The sequence below is a fragment of the Euprymna scolopes genome, chromosome 3, assembly GCF_053919585.1.
Source record: "Euprymna scolopes isolate OS-2025 chromosome 3, ASM5391958v1, whole genome shotgun sequence".
Taxonomy (NCBI): Eukaryota; Metazoa; Mollusca; class Cephalopoda; order Sepiida; family Sepiolidae; genus Euprymna; species Euprymna scolopes.
The window spans coordinates 141,781,082-141,800,115 of record NC_136484.1 but is presented as its reverse complement, the minus strand read 5'-3'; the positions used below and the strand labels follow the sequence as shown (position 1 = coordinate 141,800,115).

The 19,034-nt window shown below is 36.3% G+C and overlaps 1 protein-coding gene across 1 annotated transcript in view; it reads left to right on the top strand.

Moving 5' to 3' along the window:
* The window catches only part of LOC145259539 (uncharacterized), a 207,307-nt gene extending 191,377 nt beyond the window's left edge, over positions 1-15,930 (top strand). The window contains exon 2 of the transcript XR_013864168.1: positions 13,687-15,930. The gene's annotated coding sequence lies outside the window, so the exon portion shown is untranslated. The remainder of the gene's footprint in view (positions 1-13,686) is intronic.
* The last annotated feature ends 3,104 nt before the right edge of the window (positions 15,931-19,034 follow it).

The window sequence follows — 19,034 nt, the reverse complement described above, 5'->3', positions numbered from 1 at the left end:
TCGAAGCTAGTTTTGAAATCTATCAAGGCTGGATAAGGCGCGCCGAGCAGCTCCTATATATAAAGATACAGCCATTTTATTTCTGAGCATTTTTATACAAAAAAAAACGTTGGTTTATAAACGAAGTAGTTTTGTTAAAAACAACACGGAGCATACCTGGTGCTACTGTTGCTGCTGTTAATAATAATAATAATAATAATAATAATAATAATAATAATAATAATAATAATTATGAAAGCTCCTTGTGAGCCAATAATAATTGACTTTCTTTGATTTGGTCAAACTCGATACTCCAGTGACAGAAGTGCTGCCCGTGTGAACTTCTGACCCGGAGGGCTCGGAGTCCTTCAAGAAAGGTTCAGTCCTCCCCAGATTCAATTCATTTGTATTTGCATTCATCATAAGAATGAGTTGTGTTTGTAGAGGTTCCTTCCTCGGTATTTTTATTGAGACACGAACTCTAGATGACTGCCGATTAAGGCTAAAGAGCGCTTCGCCTGTCCGTAGAACCTGGTTAGCTCCGCCGGACGTAAAATCGGTATTTCTTTACCAGAGCGATTGCGTTTATGGTTTCAACCAACAAGTATTTGTTATCGAGACATAAGCTCTAGAAAGATTATCGGCCAAGACTCAGAGCCCCTTCTTGCACCAATCTTTTTCTACTCTGGGATTTCATGATTCAGTGTGACCGAGAGAAAACTCACAGGTAACCGGATATTGTAGTTCTAGACAAAAAGATTAATAAATGCCAAATTATTGATGTGGCTTGCCTAAAACGACATCAACTTTACAAGCAAAAAAATTGAGAAACTACCGAACTATTGGAAACTGAGAGTCGAGATTGCTAGATTGTGGAATAAGAAAAATTCGATCGTGCCAATAATGATAGGTGCGCTTGGTTCAATTCCTGATGATTTTATCAAACAGATGAACTACTTGGGAATCAGATACATCGCCGTACTTCTGCTTGCTCAGTAACATTCTTCGCCAGGTGCTTTCCATCTAATTGACTATGCTCACTTGCTTTGATGTAAAGCCCGCTCTTGAGGAAAAAAAAACGGTATAAAACAGCACAACACTGTGAAGTTAATGGAATAATAATAATAATAATAATAATAATAATAATAATAATAATAATAATAATAATAATTGTCTCATCACCGTTCCCCAATAGAAAAGTGATACCAAAGAGCCGAGAAGGGTCAAAGACCGAGGAGAGAGCGCTGACCAGACCTCTGCTGGACAAGCACGAAGAGAACTGGCACCTTGGGGAGGCTTGGTGCCACTCAAATTCCAGTATAAACCAATGGCCACTGCCAGCGAGAAATCAATGGTGAATGGCTGTTGCGATGACGCAAATTTATTTGTAAATGCTATCGAAGGAGGTGGAGAGATCTGGATGTCTGAGGAGAACACCACAGGTTTCCAATCAGATCGGCTGTTGACTTGTGTGAAAGCTCAATGTGAGCCAATAATAATAATAATAATAATAATAATAATAATAATAATAATAATAATCTATATTGAATTGTTACCAGGTCAAATCACTACAGAACTTCATCATAGTATATATATAAAAAAATCTCTGTGATTTCTCCTTGTACTAACGACGTTTCTGTAACATTTTATAAATCCGCCCGACTTGTGAAGGTGAGTTAGTTGGCTGAACCGGACCATAATTGAGTTTATATACAGAGCGAACATCATCAAATCCAATCAGCGTCAACAGAGAAGAATAGAAGCAATGCGCATCTCCCAAACGTAACCAATCACTCAGTGTCATGTTGAAATAAAAACAAATCAGAAGAAAGAACAACTGTTTGTTGAAAGAAGGCTGAAAATAATTTGTTTTCTGTGTCAGCTTTTGTTTTGAATTAATGGTATGTGGAAATTTTAAATTCTATCATAGTGTTCATCATCGTTCGACTCGGCATATCTATCTCATTAATCCTTGCCCTCTATATGAGTTTTTGGGCTTGATAAGCGGTGAACCGTTACTACTGAAAAACTAATGTTCTTACTATTATAGGAAAACCAATATTATATGATGATTAATATTATAGGAAGATCAATATTATAGGATTATTCACATTAGATTTAGGCATAAACAATGCTGACCTACATAAACAAATGCTGACGACCAGTAGAATCATTTATAAAAATCATATCCTTTCTGCAAGCCAACTATTTTTTGTACAAATCAAATTCCGTTTATGTCTGCCTTGTGCTCCAAATTACAGTCATAAATGTGCCCAACAGCCTTTGTTTCTCCGCATTACAATGATATATATATATATATATATATATATATATATATATATATATATATATATATCATATAATATTGGTTTTCCTATAATCTAATCATACTTTTTATTTTTAGATTCAAATATTAATAACTCCATTTTATTTCAGTATTTAATTTATGTAACTTTCGGAAGAACCCCCCCCCCATCCGCTTTTCTTTTTTATCGTAAGTTTCTTAAAACGTGACTAGCTAAAGTTCAGAATAAAATCACGCTTTCTTTTAACGGTTAATTTAAAAAAAAAATCTTTTTGAACGCTGTTAACTTAAATTCCTCATTTCAGCTTACATTATGGAGACGGACGTGTTTTTGTTGAGATAAGTGATTTCAATTTTAATCATACTTTTTATTTTTAGATTCAAATATTAATAACTCCATTTTATTTCAGTATTTAACTTATGTATCTCTGTTTTAGTAAATGCTAGCTTTTTTTTTCTCGTCCATAAATGTTTATTTATCTACCAAGTCGATTGCAAAAATAGATTACGAATTTGTACGCATTCTTAGTTCGTGAGAGGGCAATCTATCACCATACTTTCCCTTAAACACGTCCGTTGGACTTTTATTAAGTAGAATACTTAATAGTTTTTTTTAATGGAGAGTAGAAAACGCATTGTGGATGCGTTATCGGCAGCTCCTGTTACTCTCGCTTCTTCTAATTTGTCCCTCAGTCCTCATTTTTTAATGAGTGATTTTTCTGACAAAGGGAGAAGAAAAAGCTGTTTTCTAGGTTGGCAGTATTTTGCGCGAACAGTTGGCAGAGATGGCGGAAATTTTCTGTTTCTATGTCTATCCTTGTAGCCATGTCACTAGTAAGGGTGCTGGAGGTAAACGTTTTGTCTGGGCTGACGTTATCCGCCTGATAGTCAGGGACCCGAACCTTGGATTAACCACAAAGGAGGCTGTCCTATCAGCAGGTGCAAAGTACTGGAGCTGCTGTATTGCCATTTGGTGAATGGATTCTGGACCATGCAGTAGCTTCTGGTGGGGCCTCTCGATGCCATACTAGTGGGTAATTGTTACAGCTTTACCTTATCATTAGCTACAAATAAAAAAAAATTATTCGTTTCTTTTTCTCTCTTAGTTTCCCCTCTCTGTCCTGCTCTAAGTAAATCTGACGACCTAGTCCACAAATTCCAAAAATTCATCATGACAAGGTTCAAGAAAAAATACACGATTAAACCCGGTTCTCCAACTTCCAACGTAGACCCCTACTACCATGTCTCCTTCTCCAACATCAGGGGTCTACGTTCTAACCTTCCAGAGGTTGAAACCCAATTACAGGAGACTAAACCAGACCTTTTATTTTTAAGTGAAACTGGCATTGGACAGGCTATTTCCCTAGAAGAGTTCGCAATTAAAGGATACTCTAACTTAACTTCTAAATCTGATCCCCAAGATCGCCATGGGCATGGAATATGTGCCTATATTAGGGATAACTTTCCATGTGGTAGGGACATCTCCCAGGAAGATCCTAACTTACCCTATATATGCTTCCGGGTTGCTTTAGCTCACACTACGGCATTTATATTTACTCTCTATCGCCCCCATAACAGCGGAGTTACTATCTTTCAAAGCATATCTGAGAAAATTGACCAAGTTCTATCTGCTTATCCTTCAGCTAACATTCACGTATGTGGTGACTTCAATGTTCACAACGTCGAATGGTTGACCCACTCTAACAAGACCGATGATGAGGGGAGGTTCTGTCATGATTTCTCCATTGCCTATGACCTCACTCAGATTGTTCAGGAACCCACTCGTGTGCCCGACAATGACGGCCAGTATGCGAGCCTACTAGACCTTTTTCTCACAACTTGCCCTGAACTATGTTCAGTTTCTGTTCTGTCGCCTATTGGATCTTCCGACCACTCTGTTGTATCAATTAAGATAAAAATGAAATGTAATATGTCCCCAGACGTACCTCTCCATCGTACAGTATATCGATACACTAAGGCTGACTGGGATAGCTTCCGTACATTTATATCTGATCTACCTCTGCATTCCATGTTTAAAAAGGATGTGTCCTCTATAGTATTAGACCTGACGGAATGGTTAATTGTAGGTATTGACCGTTTCATACCCTCGAAAAAGTTTCAGCAAAAACCTAACAGCCAGCCATGGTTCTCTCCAGAATGTGCTGCTGCCATTGGGCACAGAAATCACTTTTTCCACTGTTTCCAACGTAATAGATGTATGGAAACTAAAGCCGCTTTCAGGACTGCCAGCAACCATTGTAAGAAAGTAATAAAGAATGCAAGAGAGTTGTATGCTCAATCTGTTAAGTCCAAAATAGCCGAGCAGCGGCTTGGTTCCCACCAGTTTTTGCAAATAGCAAACAGAATCCTGAACAGAAGCGTGTGCTCCATCCCAACTATTATCAATGGACCTGAGGTAATCTCGTCAGCATCAGACAAAGCCAAACTCTTTTTCAAGAACTTTGCAGCTAATTCTACCCTTTGCGATCAAGGCTGCCAACCCCCAATATTTCTTCCTGTATCAGAAAACATGCTATGTGATATACGTATATCTGTACGTGATGTTGCCAAGCTAATCAAAAACCTTGATTCCAGTAAAGCAACTGGCCCTGACGGTATTCCAATTATAGTACTCAAAAAACTTCAACCTGAACTAGCGCCCATACTTACAAAACTGTTTAAACGTTGTCTTAAGGAGAATAGTTTCCCATCTCCCTGGAAAATTTCATCAGTATGCCCTGTATTTAAGAATTAAGGTGATCGCTCATCCCTCTCCCAGTACAGGCCAATGAGTCTCCTGTGCGTCATGAGTAAGTTGCTGGAATCTGTGTTAAATACAGAAGTAATCAACCATCTCAACAAAAATAACCTTCTTAGTGACTCTCAATATGGTTTCCGTTCTGCTAGATCTACAGCAGATGTGCTTACAGTTATATCTCATAGGATTAGCAAATCTCTCGACGGAGGCAACCTTTCTAGGGCAATTGCTCTTGACATATATAAGGCCTTTGATAGAGTATGGCATAAAGGTTTACTTCATAAGATCTCTAGCTATGGTATTGCTGGAAATGTCTTCTCAATTATTAAATCATTTCTTTCTGATAGGTTCTTAAGAGTAGTAGTTGAGGGGCAAAAATCAAAAGCTCACAGTATTAATGCCGGTGTCCCTCAGGGGTCCATCCTGGGCCCAACTCTTTTCCTGGTCTATATTAATGATCTTCCAAATCACATCCTTACATCATTTGTAGACATCTATGCTGACGACACTACCATTTATGGTAGCACATCTAAGACAGTAAACGACCAAGTTCTCTCCGATTCTCTCTCCTCTGATCTTGAGCACGTAGTACAATGGGGTAAGGAGTGGCTGGTTACTTTTAATGCATCTAAAACCAAGCTTCTCTCTTTACATCATCAACATTCTGATCCACATCTGGCATCAATTGAAATGAATGGCTCTCGTTTTCAGGAGGCCTCAAGTTTTGACAAGCTTCTGGGCTTGACCATTACTCCTGATCTTAAATGGAACACGTACATCAAATCTGTTACCAAGGCCGCTGGAAAAATGGTGGGATCTTCCTATCGATCCAGTAGATATCTCACCGCTGATGCTATTCTCTATCTATATAAGAGCCAGGTACGTCCAAGGATGGAATACTGTTGCCACATCTGGGCAGGAGCTGCTAGAAAGGACTTGGTCTGCCTTGATAGAGTTCAAAATAGACTTCGTAGCCTCGTAGGAGATGTCCTTTTCTCTTCCTTGCAACCTCTATCTCACAGAAGAGATGTTGCGAGTTTGTCTATTATGTATCGTTATTTTCATGGAAAGTGTTCGACTGAGCTTCAATCTATCCCCCCTCGCCAAACTTTCACAAGAAACACTCGTCTAGCTGTAAACACTATCAATAATTCCCCCCACTCTTTATCTGTGCCTAAACCTAAACGTAGATTCCATGATCAAAGCTTCTTCCTTAGAACTGCACGCCTGTGGAATTGTATTCCGTTTTCCTGCTTTCCGGCTGACTACAATATGGTTGTCTTCAAGTCTAACGTAAATAAGTTCTTGATGAGCCGTTCCATATGTTATCAAATTTACCAAATTTTCATTACTAATGATTACTATATTGTCCAATTTCTACTGTACACTCTTTACCCCTTATCCTTGAGTGGCCTCTTGGCCTTGATAATGTGGTGATGCCTATGTAAATATATATATATATATATATATATATTATACAAAATTTTGCTGAAATTCATTGATTTACATTTTTGTCTGATAAAACTCTTGTTTATTTCACCTTGGATCTCTTCATTACAGCCGTTTTGATAATGGCATGACAATTCTATGATTTTATGTTTTCACGGAAATTTTCCTCTCGTCAACTCGTCTGATGCGATTTCTATTCGATGTTATCAGCACAGAGTTAATTTGTTCATGATAAACCTGGTGCGTTCGTTTTGGGAAAAGAAATTCTATCGACACGTGGTCACAGGTCGGCCATTTTGTGTACACAATAGGTTGACAAGAAGGTTCTTGCGGAATTTTTAATTTTGATGTAAAATGATGTATTTCCAAATAAGTTTACGTTACAATACCTTTACTTTATATATCATTTCAAAGAATTTTTTTGATCCATCTAATCGTTTAAATTACAATCGTTTTAAAACAATTACGTCTTCTTTTAAGAACGTTGAATGATGCAGAAAAGCAAATTCGCACAATTTTCTTTTCAAGCTGAAACAACTCGCGAAGCATTTGGCTCAGGAATCACGACTGAACGCATAGCACAATGGTGGTTTAAGAAAGTTCATGGTGACGAAAGAGTCTTGCAGATGATGAGCGTGGTGGTCGGTAATCAATTAAGAGAACGATCAATTAAGACAATGATCAATTAAGAACCTAAGTCGAAGCCAATGAACGTACATGTGTTCTAAAATTTGCTTTTGAATAAGGCATAAAATATACGACGATTTCCCACGCTTGATAGAAATTGGAAAGACAAAAATACTTGATAAATGGGCGCCTCACTAATTGAACAGCAACCAAAAGAAATGCCGTTATGAAGTGTCTCAACAAGAACGACAAAAAGTTGGTCCTTTAAGACAACCAGCGACGCCCAGCTGAGTGCTCAGAAGCCGAAAAAGCTCCACGACATTTTTCGAATCCAAATTCGCACTAAAAGATGGCCATGCGGTCTCATCCATTACAGCTTTTTGCATGCAGACGGAAACATTACGACAGAGAAGTACTATCAACAAATAAAAGGTAATATATCAGAAACTTCGACAAAAACACTCAGCATTAGTCAACAAAGACAACCGGATTGTCAGTCCGTGTCATTAACCACTTAGCCATCGTCAACCGCTTAAATGAGGAGGGTCAAATCAGAGCAGTGTAATGAGAGAAGTGTGTCAGAGATGGTGAAAATTTTACACGTCATATAACGTGCGTTTATCATGGAACTACATAAAACACAGTCTCTTAAACATTTATGAGACGTCCTCCCTGATGAAGTACCGCAATACTGAGATATCTAAAAGTCACATTCTTAGGCGATTTCCGCCCGAGATTCCCTCTAACCCTTAAAAGTGTCACTCAAACTTTTCTATTCAAACACGACCCTCGATGTATTAACAGATATCTAACAGTTTATGAATAAAATAGAATAGTAGTAAGGATTGTGACCCAATGGGTCAGAAGGTCTACTTTTTGTATTAATTGTGTTATTCAGACTACTGTTCTTATCTTGAGTGTTATTTTCGCAGCGTTTCGGTTGATTTATCCTCCAACCTTTTCCCGGTGTATCTTTTCGAACTCGGTAATCTTTCTGTCGAAATCGGCACTAAATTTCGAACGGAACCCTTTATTAAATCCAGTGAGTTAGTATACCCTTGTTCCGTCAGGCATGACTTGGTAGAAGTCCTTAGTAATTCGCAATTGTATTTTAAGTGTCACCCGCAGTGAGGATTAATCCTTCAACCTCTTTAAGAGTGCAACTTACAACTGAATTATACCAAGTACCGTATTCACTACGCCATGGGTTCTCCCGCAAGATTCGCAAGTTCGACAAAGTACACAAGAAGAAGATCGGAGGTTACATCGATCAAAATTTTGTAAAAATAACACTCACTATGAGAGCAGTAGTCGGAATAATCCAAATATCAATCCTAATTTAAAACATTCAGAAACTAGTCTTGTTTTGTAATATTGAAATTTACATCTTAGTTTATTAACTAAACAGGCTCATGTTTGTTGGAAGTGAACAGAACCAAATTGAATCAGATTTCTACGTGAACCAATGTGACAATGCGCATATCTCGAATATAACATGGCATGTCCGTCTTTGTATAGTCATAGTTTTACTGTAGCATTGCGGTAGATCATGCAGAACAAAGAAAGTGTGATCTTTATCATCGTCTATTTTAATAATACATGTGTCCATTTTTATATATTTATCAGTTGTTTATATCATGGTAAAATATAAAATATGTTTTCACTTCTACTATTGATCTCATTATTTATCAAAGTGAAAAACATATCAGATTATGGGTGAATGAGACGGAATAATTGTCAACCGAAAGATAAGGAATACTATGGAAGTACTAACATTTGTCAATGATATAAACGACGTTTGGTTACTTATAAGGTGGTCCATGAAAAAGAATTCTGTTGACATCCACATAGGGAAAACAGTTCTTCGGAAATATCTTCCATAGACAGCAAAGAAGCCCTGTCCACGGATATTCCGCCTGACGCTAGGTACACTGGGACAGAAAGACAAGTCTTTTTATTGTGGTAGGTTGACGATTTTTTTCTGTGAATATCTTACAAACAATAACTAAAGACTGGAGCTCAGTTGAGCACATTCCATATTGTTAGCAAATAGAGAAACTAGCCACGTCTTTACTGTGATAAATAGGTCACAAGGCAGAGAATGTGTCTATTTTTATGTATTTATTGATTGCTAAAAACATAGAGATTGGTTAATATAGTAAAATATAAAATATCTCATTTCTATTTAATATTGACATCACTGCTTAAAGCAAAGCACTACTTGAGGATAAGAGTTAATGCGAAGTGGATTCCTTCTCCTGCGTTAGAAAAATACTCACACCTGACAGTCTGCTATCTATATACAAAGTCACCAGTCGACCCCTCATGGAATATTGTGACCGGTACATCAACTCAACCACTAGTTTTCTCTGTTGACCAGGATCCACAATCAGTTTTCAATCTAATAGGTTTCGCACTTTAAACCAAGCCATGTCCCATTGCCATAATGTTGCATTCCTGTGCTTGCTTTATAAGTACTTAAATCGAATGAGCTCTGACGAATTGGCAATACTCCTCCCCTCGACGTAAAAAGGCTCGATAAGCAGTAAAATGGCACGTTTTCACTATAAAGCCCCCCCAATACCAGAAGGTCTCCTACTATGAAACTTTCTTTATTCGAACTGATAGAATTTGGAATTGCTTCCATGTATCCTGCTTTCCTGACTGTACTAACATGCAGAAGTTTAAATATAATGTTTTTTTTAATTTTTTTTAGATAGGCGTCACCACTTATCAAGGCCTATATGCGACTCAAGGATAAGGTTAAGAGTGTAGAGTAGTCAAAAGGATAATATAGTAATCGATAGTAATGGAAGTTCGGTAAATTTGTTAACTTAAGTGGAACGGCTCATCAGAAACTTGTTCACGTTGGACTTGAAGACAACCATATTATAGACAGCTGGAAAGCAGGAAAACAGGAAAACGCAAGACAATTCCACAGGCGTGCAGTTCTAAGAAAGAAGCTTTGATCATGGAATCTATGTTTAGGTTTAGGCACAGATAAAGAGTGGGGAAAATTATTGATAGTGTTTTCAGCTAGTCTAGTGTTTCTCGTGAAAGTTTGGCGAGGGGGGACCATAGATTGAAGCTCAGTCGAACACTTTCCATGAAAATAACGATAAAGCAGTAACAAACTCGCAACATCACTTCTGTGGGATAGAGGTTGCAGCGAAGAGAAAAGGACATCTCCCACCAGGCAACGAAGTCTACTTTGAACCCTATCAAGGCAGGACAAGTCCTTTCTAGCAGCTCCTGTCCAGATGTGGCAACAGTATTCCATCCTTGGACGTATCTGGCTCTTATATAGATAGAGAATAGCATCAGCGGTGAGATATCTACTGGATCGATAGAAGGAGCCCACCATTTTTCCAGCGGCCTTGGCAACAGATTTGATGTACGTATTCCATTTAAGATCAGGAGTAAAGATCAAGCCCAGAAGCCTGTCAAAACTTGAGGCCTCCCCAAGACGAGAGCCATTCATTTTAATTGATGCCAAATGGGGATCAGAACGTTGATGATGTAAAGATAGAAGCTTGGTTTTAGATGCATTAAAAGTAACCAGCCACTCCTTTCCCCATCGTACAACGTGATCAAGATCAGAGGAGAGAGAATCGGAGAGAACTTGGTCGTTTACTGTCTTAGATGTGCTACTATAAATGGTAGTGTCGTCAGCAAAAATGTCTACGAATGATGTAAAGATGTGATTTGGAAGATCATTAATATAGATCAGGAAAAGAGTTGGGCCCAGGATGGACCCCTGAGGGACTCCAGCATTAATATTGTGAGCTTCTGATTTCTGCCCATCAACCACAACTCTTATAAACCTATCAGAGAGAAATGATTTAATAATTGAGAAGACATTTCCAGCTATACCATAGCTGGAGATCTTGTGAAGTAAACCCTCATGTCATACCCTATCAAAGGCCTTTGATATGTCAAGAGCAATTGCCCTAGAAAGGTTGCCTAGAAAGGTTGTGAACAAACATCTCACTGCTCTATTCACTATTCAGGATGTCCCTGTAGTAGTAACTAATTTACAGTGCATTAGTGCATCTCACTTACAATTTGATTGTTTTGAAGTGAATATCTATTATTATAAAGCCGTATGCCTGCTTCACAATATACGTCATATATGGCATCATAGCGGATGACGTCATATATGACGTATATTGTCTCGACCTGGCAATGCCGGATATGTACAGCTAGTGAGTAATAAAAAGAAGAGACGGGAATGCCAGTCGACAAAGTTAGAGACAGCATAAGCGTAGTAATATTGGTCAATGGTGTCAACTGCGATTGGTAACTTGTGGAGACGATCCATAACAGGAATTTGTTGACATTAGACTTGAAAAAAAAATCAATTTGAAATCAGTAGGTATGTAGTCGTGCGGTAATGTGTTCGACCTGTGAGAAGCCTTTCTAAAGAAATTCTACTTATGGAAATTCTGCCTTACGCGAGACACACGGACGGAGAAAGGAAAGCCTTTTTTCATTGTGAAACAGGGACGAGTTATTACTTTTAATATCTTACAAAGGAAACAAAGACTACGATAGGTACGTGGGTGTAAGAACATTTGATATCTAAACTTTTCATATTTATGTTTTGGAGTCTTGAAAGTAGATATCCAGTTTTTTTTATATCAACAAGATATAAGTGAGTATTTCTACTAAATTTAAGGCTAATTTATGTGGTGTGCTGTCGACGCTTAATATGATGAGTTTCATTTGTGAGTTTTTCGGCGACCATAAAGCTTTGAAGTTTCTAGTGGTATTCTAAGAGTTTAAGCCTAGGAATATAGTCCTACAAAACCTTTCTGACTTTTGTTTAAATATTGTGTTTCTTTTAGTATTTTCTGTAGGGGTAATGATGCAATGAGTCTAAATACACGCGGGTTCCTCCACACAAGAATTGGCTGATATAGTATCCTGATAGAGACGTTGAAAGACACTCTAAATGCCTAAAACTTAAACATATTATCCAATATAACTAGGAACAACATTTCATTAAGGCAACTTATTATTGTATTACTCGATTATGTTTTATCCAAGACCACCCAGCAATTTCGAACTAATATGAATATTTCTGGGACATAGCAGGTAGTCTTTGTGCAGGTGTCGGCATCATTTAGTAGAAGCTTGATTTTGTATTGGTATTCTTTTAAGGATTTGTGAACAAACAAGCAAAGAAACAGACAAGGACTAAGTTTTATAAGTCATTCAAAATCTAAAATCATTACTACCTGGCACTCATCTGTTGTCAAAAGATGAACGAATCAAACAGAGAAAAGTGGTCATCTGTGAGGACAGTTGATATGAATTATGTTTCTGGTGGTAATTCCTTATCTCAGTATTCCTGCTGTGAAAGCACCGGTCTTGAATTTTGAGAATTAATCGACTTATATTACGCATGGCACGCACGGGTGAAGGCGTAGTTTACTGCAGAAACTTTGCTTATATTCCTGTTTGAGGGAAGAAACTATTAAAATAGAAAGCTTTCTGGCATTTAGGGACAACAACAGTGAAGGGGTGAGATCTTATTGCTAAGCGGGTTTGTCGAGGATATGTAAGTCGAGGGGGTACAAGTGAAACGAGTTCATCAGAACACATTCCATTAAAATATTTGTAAAACAGTAATGCAACATTGCGGCGATGAGACAGGGGCTGGAGCTTAGTTGATAAAGAGGGACTGATTAGATTGATAATTCTTTTTTGGACTTTATCTAAAAGGGAGAGACTGGTGGTAGATGCACCAGCCCAGATGTGGCAACAATACTCCATGCATGGGTGAATATTGGCCTTGTAGAGGTACAGGATACTCTCAGGTGTGAGTAGTTAAAAACACTTTAACAAGGGTTAAAAACATATTTAAGTTTCAAAATTAAGTGGATTGTCTTTAATCCACGGAGTTTCGAAAGAAATATTTTCCTTTTCAGCAGAAGGTAGGAATTAGCAAAATGCGGAATCGGATTTTGCTAGCAAAGTATTAAATGAAACTGCAAGTATATATATATATATATATATATATATATATATATATATATATATATATATATATTTGTAGTCATCGACATACAGTCCTGTTTCGTTGTATCACAACTCACCAGTGCCGCTAGACCAGCATCTCTTCCAAGTCAAGGATTGAACCTAGAACCGTCGTGTTGACAGTGGCCAGTTCTCCCACTCGACCATGGAATTGACGCCCGTAAATAACTCGTCGGAATGTCTAATTAAATAGACACCCGCCACCACTTTTATAGTGCTCAAATCGCATGTTCATAAACAAACAAACAGCCCCTGTCTCATATATATATATATATATATATATATATATATATATATATATATATATATATATATATATATATATCCCCGACGATTCCCATTTGTAATATTATTACGAATATGATCATATTAGTAGGATAAGTATTTTTATTTGTAATGATATTTTTATTGGTATGAATCATTATTTGCATTATTTGGATTCATCGGATTACTGTTCTCATCTTGAGTGTAATTTTCACAAGATTTCGGTCGACGTAACCTCCGACTTTCTTTATTTTTCTTTCAGGTGTATCTTGTCGAACTCGGGACTGTTTCTGTCAAACTCAGGAATTTGGACGGAATTTCGATCGGAACCGTTTATTTACTTCACCGGGGGAGCGTGCTTTTGTTCCGCCAGCTATGACTACAGAGAGATCCTAAGTAATTCGCAATTCTATTCTTACGTTAGAGTTAATGATATCAGTATGAAGTTTAAGCTAGAACAGCACATAAGATTGATAAGTGTAATTAACTCGTGTAATATGAGAAAGAGTTATTACACGTCCAGCTTTAGATTGAAATATTTTACTTTTCTTATCGTCCTAATTTATCCGCGAATACTTTCTTTTTATATTATATGTGAAAAATATACAACCAAGAAAAGATCGATTTGCATATTTTGTAAAAAATAAGATTGTACATTTTCGTTATTTTATGACCATGCATCAGAGTTGTTATTACAAATGTCCAATGAACTTATGTAAGATATTAGTAGGGCAATGCAAAAAGATGTGTTAGTCGACGATTATTATGATCGTTATAATATTTGTAAAAATAAAATGTTATCATAGCGAAATAAATATTAACACATGGAATTATTTATGTTAAGACATTTTAATAGAAAAGAATGTTAGAACACAAACAATAATTTAAAAATAAGTTGCCCTCAACGAACAGTAGAAAAACTACGTAGACGAACAAACGTATATACACACATTCGTTAGAAGAACATTTTATACCACTACACGATGCTCGAGTTTAGACACAAGTGCATAATATATAATCTTCCAGTATACAGTACTTAAAGACTATTTGAATTCATCATTTGTAACTGACAGAATTTATAGTCTTCTGTTAGTGAAATAGTCACTGGACCGGATAAAATATATAAACGATTAAACCGATTGGAATTTATTTTTTCTAGTAAATGATACAAAGTGATTAAAGTGAAACGTTGTTTCCTACTTAAAAACAAATATCGATTTGAGCGATTCATTAGGCCTAATACTGAACGGTCGAATAACTTAATTTTATTGAGTATATATATATACGAGGTATCTTCAATAAGTTTCCAGATTTTGTGTACAAGCATTTAAATTGTAAATTTAGTATGTTATTCCTATACATCTTTGTATGATTTTACGTTCAAATGAAACTGAACAGCTATGGCAGGAATTGGAATACTAAAGCTTGATTGTCACAGCTGGTGTATTTCAAAAATGCAATCTGAATGTGAGGAATCTTTAGAATAACCATATTCAATAAAATTCTGTTTTAAACTTAGAAAAATGCCACAGAAACGTATGGAATGCTTCAGACTGCTTTTGGACCATCTTGCAGGAATCGAACATCATATTTGAGTCGCATAAGATATTCAAGGAAGGCAGAAAGTCTGTGAAGGTGATGAGAGCTGTGTGAGGGGTAAGGAAGTCAGAACACCAAAATTGGTTGACCAAATAAAGAATTTCATGGAAAAGGACAGTTGTGTGTCTGTAGAGAAAATAAGTGCACAGTTTGATGTCGGTGAGGGAACTGTACAAAATTTATTCCCAAGGAACTGAAGATGCGGAAGATTTGCGCGAATGTATCAGTCCACAACTCCATCTTTATCACAGACTATTTAACCAAGGTAGGTATCAAAACAGTTCTTCAACTTCCCTATAGTCCAGACCTTGTTCCCTGTGACATTTGGTTATTCCCTAAGCTCAAGAAAAAACTTAAAGGCTGTCGTTATGAGACACTTCAGGAGATTAAAGAAGCTGTGACAAGGGTCATTGACACGCTCAAACAAGAGAACTCCCATGGGGCCTTCCAGAATTTGTTGGAACGGTACAGCAAGAGCATTGCAACAGCAGCAGATTATTTGGAAGGGGACTAGAGTTTCATGTGCCTACTATCAATGGAAGTGCTATCCGAAAAAAATCTGGAAATCTATTGAAGGCACTTCATATATATAATGACAATAGAATAAATATACTGATTGTATGAATATTTTCTGAAATTGTATTTTTATATAGTTCAAGCTTCTCGTGAGAGATGGACCCTTTGACCTTTATAAAGACATTCAGCTATGCGAATAAAAAATTGTAAAAGTAAGACTCGCCTTTCAGTATTAATACGTACATCTTAAATCTCTTATGCTACATCCAGTTCGTGTCTTTTATATAAATGTTTATGGCAATGCGCAGATGTATATGACTTCGTTGTTAATCGACATTTTCTGTTACTAAACTGTTAATATCCTCATCCAAATTAAACCATTCTTACTCTCTCTTCCGTTTTTTTCTTTCATTCTCTTTGTCTTTCTCCCTGTTTCTCTTTATCAGTCTCTCTCTCCCTCCCTTCCTCTCTCTTTATACATATAAAGAGAGGAAGAGAGAAGTAAATAGAGAGGGGAGGAGCGAAATAGCGATTATAGAGTCTTTCACCTTTAAAAAATACCATCAATATTTTATATCTTAAAACAAAACTCATACAGTAAAAAGGGACCTGGATATGACCTAAAACTATATCCGATGATGAGACCCCACGTTGCGGGCCTTAGGGAGTGTGGAGCCACCATTTAATTGCCATTGCTCCCAGGTCCACTCTGAACTGGAGTGGTAGTACCTGTTAGGGTCCCAACTATGGGTTAAATAGAATCTGACTTTAAAAAAAAAATATATATATATACTCCATTAAAAATCGTTCCTCAAAATAACTAGATTCGGCATTAAATAACCTGAAAAAGGTTGATATGCCGTAAAACAAAAACAACCAACCAACCAACCAACCATACAGTAAAAAAGGAATAAATATAATTTCAAACTAGCTTATATCGCGGCATCTTGTATTATCTATGATGTTGAATAGGACACAATTGCACATTAATATCGCCGGAATTGGCACTTACTGATTGTTCTTGTGATTTGTTTTCAGCGAAACTACTAACAATGGATCTACTAAAATCAGTTAATGACTAAAAGAGTTTACAAATGACTCTGAAAATGTTAGAAAATATAATATAATCATTTGCGAGCTGTTTGCAGAAGTATGTGGCGAGTAGGAGATATTTACATTTTTAATATATATATTTTTATTATGTCTATCGTGAGGTGACTGTGGTTTGGTCACTGGATCACCGTCACCTCCCGATAGACATAATTCATTCTTAGTAGATTAGCAAACACCCTTGCTGATATTTACACATAATTAAATTATATTTAGATAAATAAATTATGAAATACAATTTATAATAACATGAACAAATCACGAACTTCATTTCCAACATAAAAAATTATTTTTAGAAAAGTCGAAAAATGCTGAAAAAGAAAGAATATTTTTGTGCCTTTACAAGGAAACGTCTAATTAGCAATTTCTCTTCACTACAAGGGAGACTACTTGAAGCTTTTGTGTGGCATCGGAAATTGCTTGGCGTGCCAGAGTTTGCCGATTATTGGTCTAGTGGGTAACGACACGGACTGACGACATGAGTATTTCATGTTCGAATCCAATTCATTCTACAAAATCACATTTACTTAGAATGTTAGCAACCTTCATGTGGTCGCTCCCGTAATACCTGAGATCAGTTTAGAAATAATTCTGACTAGAAAAATATCGAAGAAATCAAGGATAACAGTAAAATCTTCAGATTCATACGATACGATTATTATATCTATGTCTGTAATTATATGAAATACATGATGTTGTTAGAAATCTAATACATATATATTTATATTTATAAACACACATACACACATACATATATATAAATATATATATATATAAATTATTATTTTGTATCTACAGACACCCGTGTTTCATGATTTCGTAATCATCAGTGCAGGAAGTGACGGTTGTTGCTGGTCGGGAGGTTCAACCCCAGCTTCAAAATCATCTTTCATTGAGTCGTTTTCCACACATACTTCTCTAAAAGAAATACACCATTGGGGAAATTTCAACCAATTTTGCATATATATATATATATATATATATATATATATATATATATATATATATATATATATATATATATATACAAGCAAAATCCGAAAATTGGTTGCAATTTCCCCAATAGTGTATTTCTTTTAGAGAAGTGTATATATATATATATATATATATATATATATATATATATATATATATAAATCTGAATGTGTGTGTGTGTGTGCGTGTGTGTGTGTGTGTGTGTGTGTGTGTGGCTCCTATATGGTTGACTATTTTAAAAAACTGATTACACATAATGATAGAAGATGTATCGAGACACAGGGATGGGTATGTTTGATCTGGCAGAACGGTGGTTCATTAAAATTGTAGGTCTGCGCCTGGTCCACAAAGTATGGAAATAAAAAATTTTAAAATTTAAAAAAAAAGTTTACAAGTGTTTTTGATATAGATGTACATCAGAATACTTTGATAAGTATGTTTTAACTTAAATAGGGATGGTATAATAAAATTGGGGGTCTGCGTTCGCGCCTGGCCTCCATAGAATGGAAATAGGCACAAAATTTAATAAAGACTTTTCATATCTATCGGCGTAAGTATACTTTGATAATTATGTTTCATTTTGAAGAAATATGGTATAATAAAATTATGGGGTGGTCGTTCGTGCCTGACCTCCATAGAATGGAAATATGTCACAAAGTTTAACAAGGTTTTTTAATAAAGATCCACAGAATATTGTGATAAGTGTTTCAGTGTGAACAGGTATGGTATAATAAATTATGGGTTTTATCTATTTTATTTTTACTTTCATCATATTTTGCTTTGGTTTTGATACCTCCAAATTCGAAGCTATCTCTTTACAGCCCTTCCTTTTCATAACCTATCATACTTTCATAAATCAGAGTCCATTTTCTGTAGGCTGTTTTTGAACCTAGTCAACGACGGGTACTTTTGCTAGTATATATATATATATATATATATATATATATATATATATATATATAGAGAGAGAGAGAGAGAGAGAGAGAGAGAGTGAGAGATTTTATTCTCTGCTTTATCGGTATTTTCATGGTAAGTAGTCGGCTGAGCTCCAATCTATGGTTCCCCCTCCCCAGACTTTCACAAGGAACACCCGTCTAGCAGAAAACACTATCACTAATTTCCCCCACTCTTTATCTGTACCTAAACCTAAACGTAGTTTCCATGAACAAATCTTCTTCCTTAGAACTGCACGTCTGTGGAATTATCTTCCGTTTTCCTGCTTTCCAGCTGAATACAATATGGTTGTTCTTAAGTCTAACGTAAACAAGTTTTTGATGAATCGTTCCATCTAAGTTAACAAATTTACCGAATTTCCTTTATTAACGGTTACTATATTGTCCAATTTCTAATGTACACTCTTTAACCCTTATCCTCGAGTGGCCTCTTGACCTTGATAAGTGGGAATGCTTA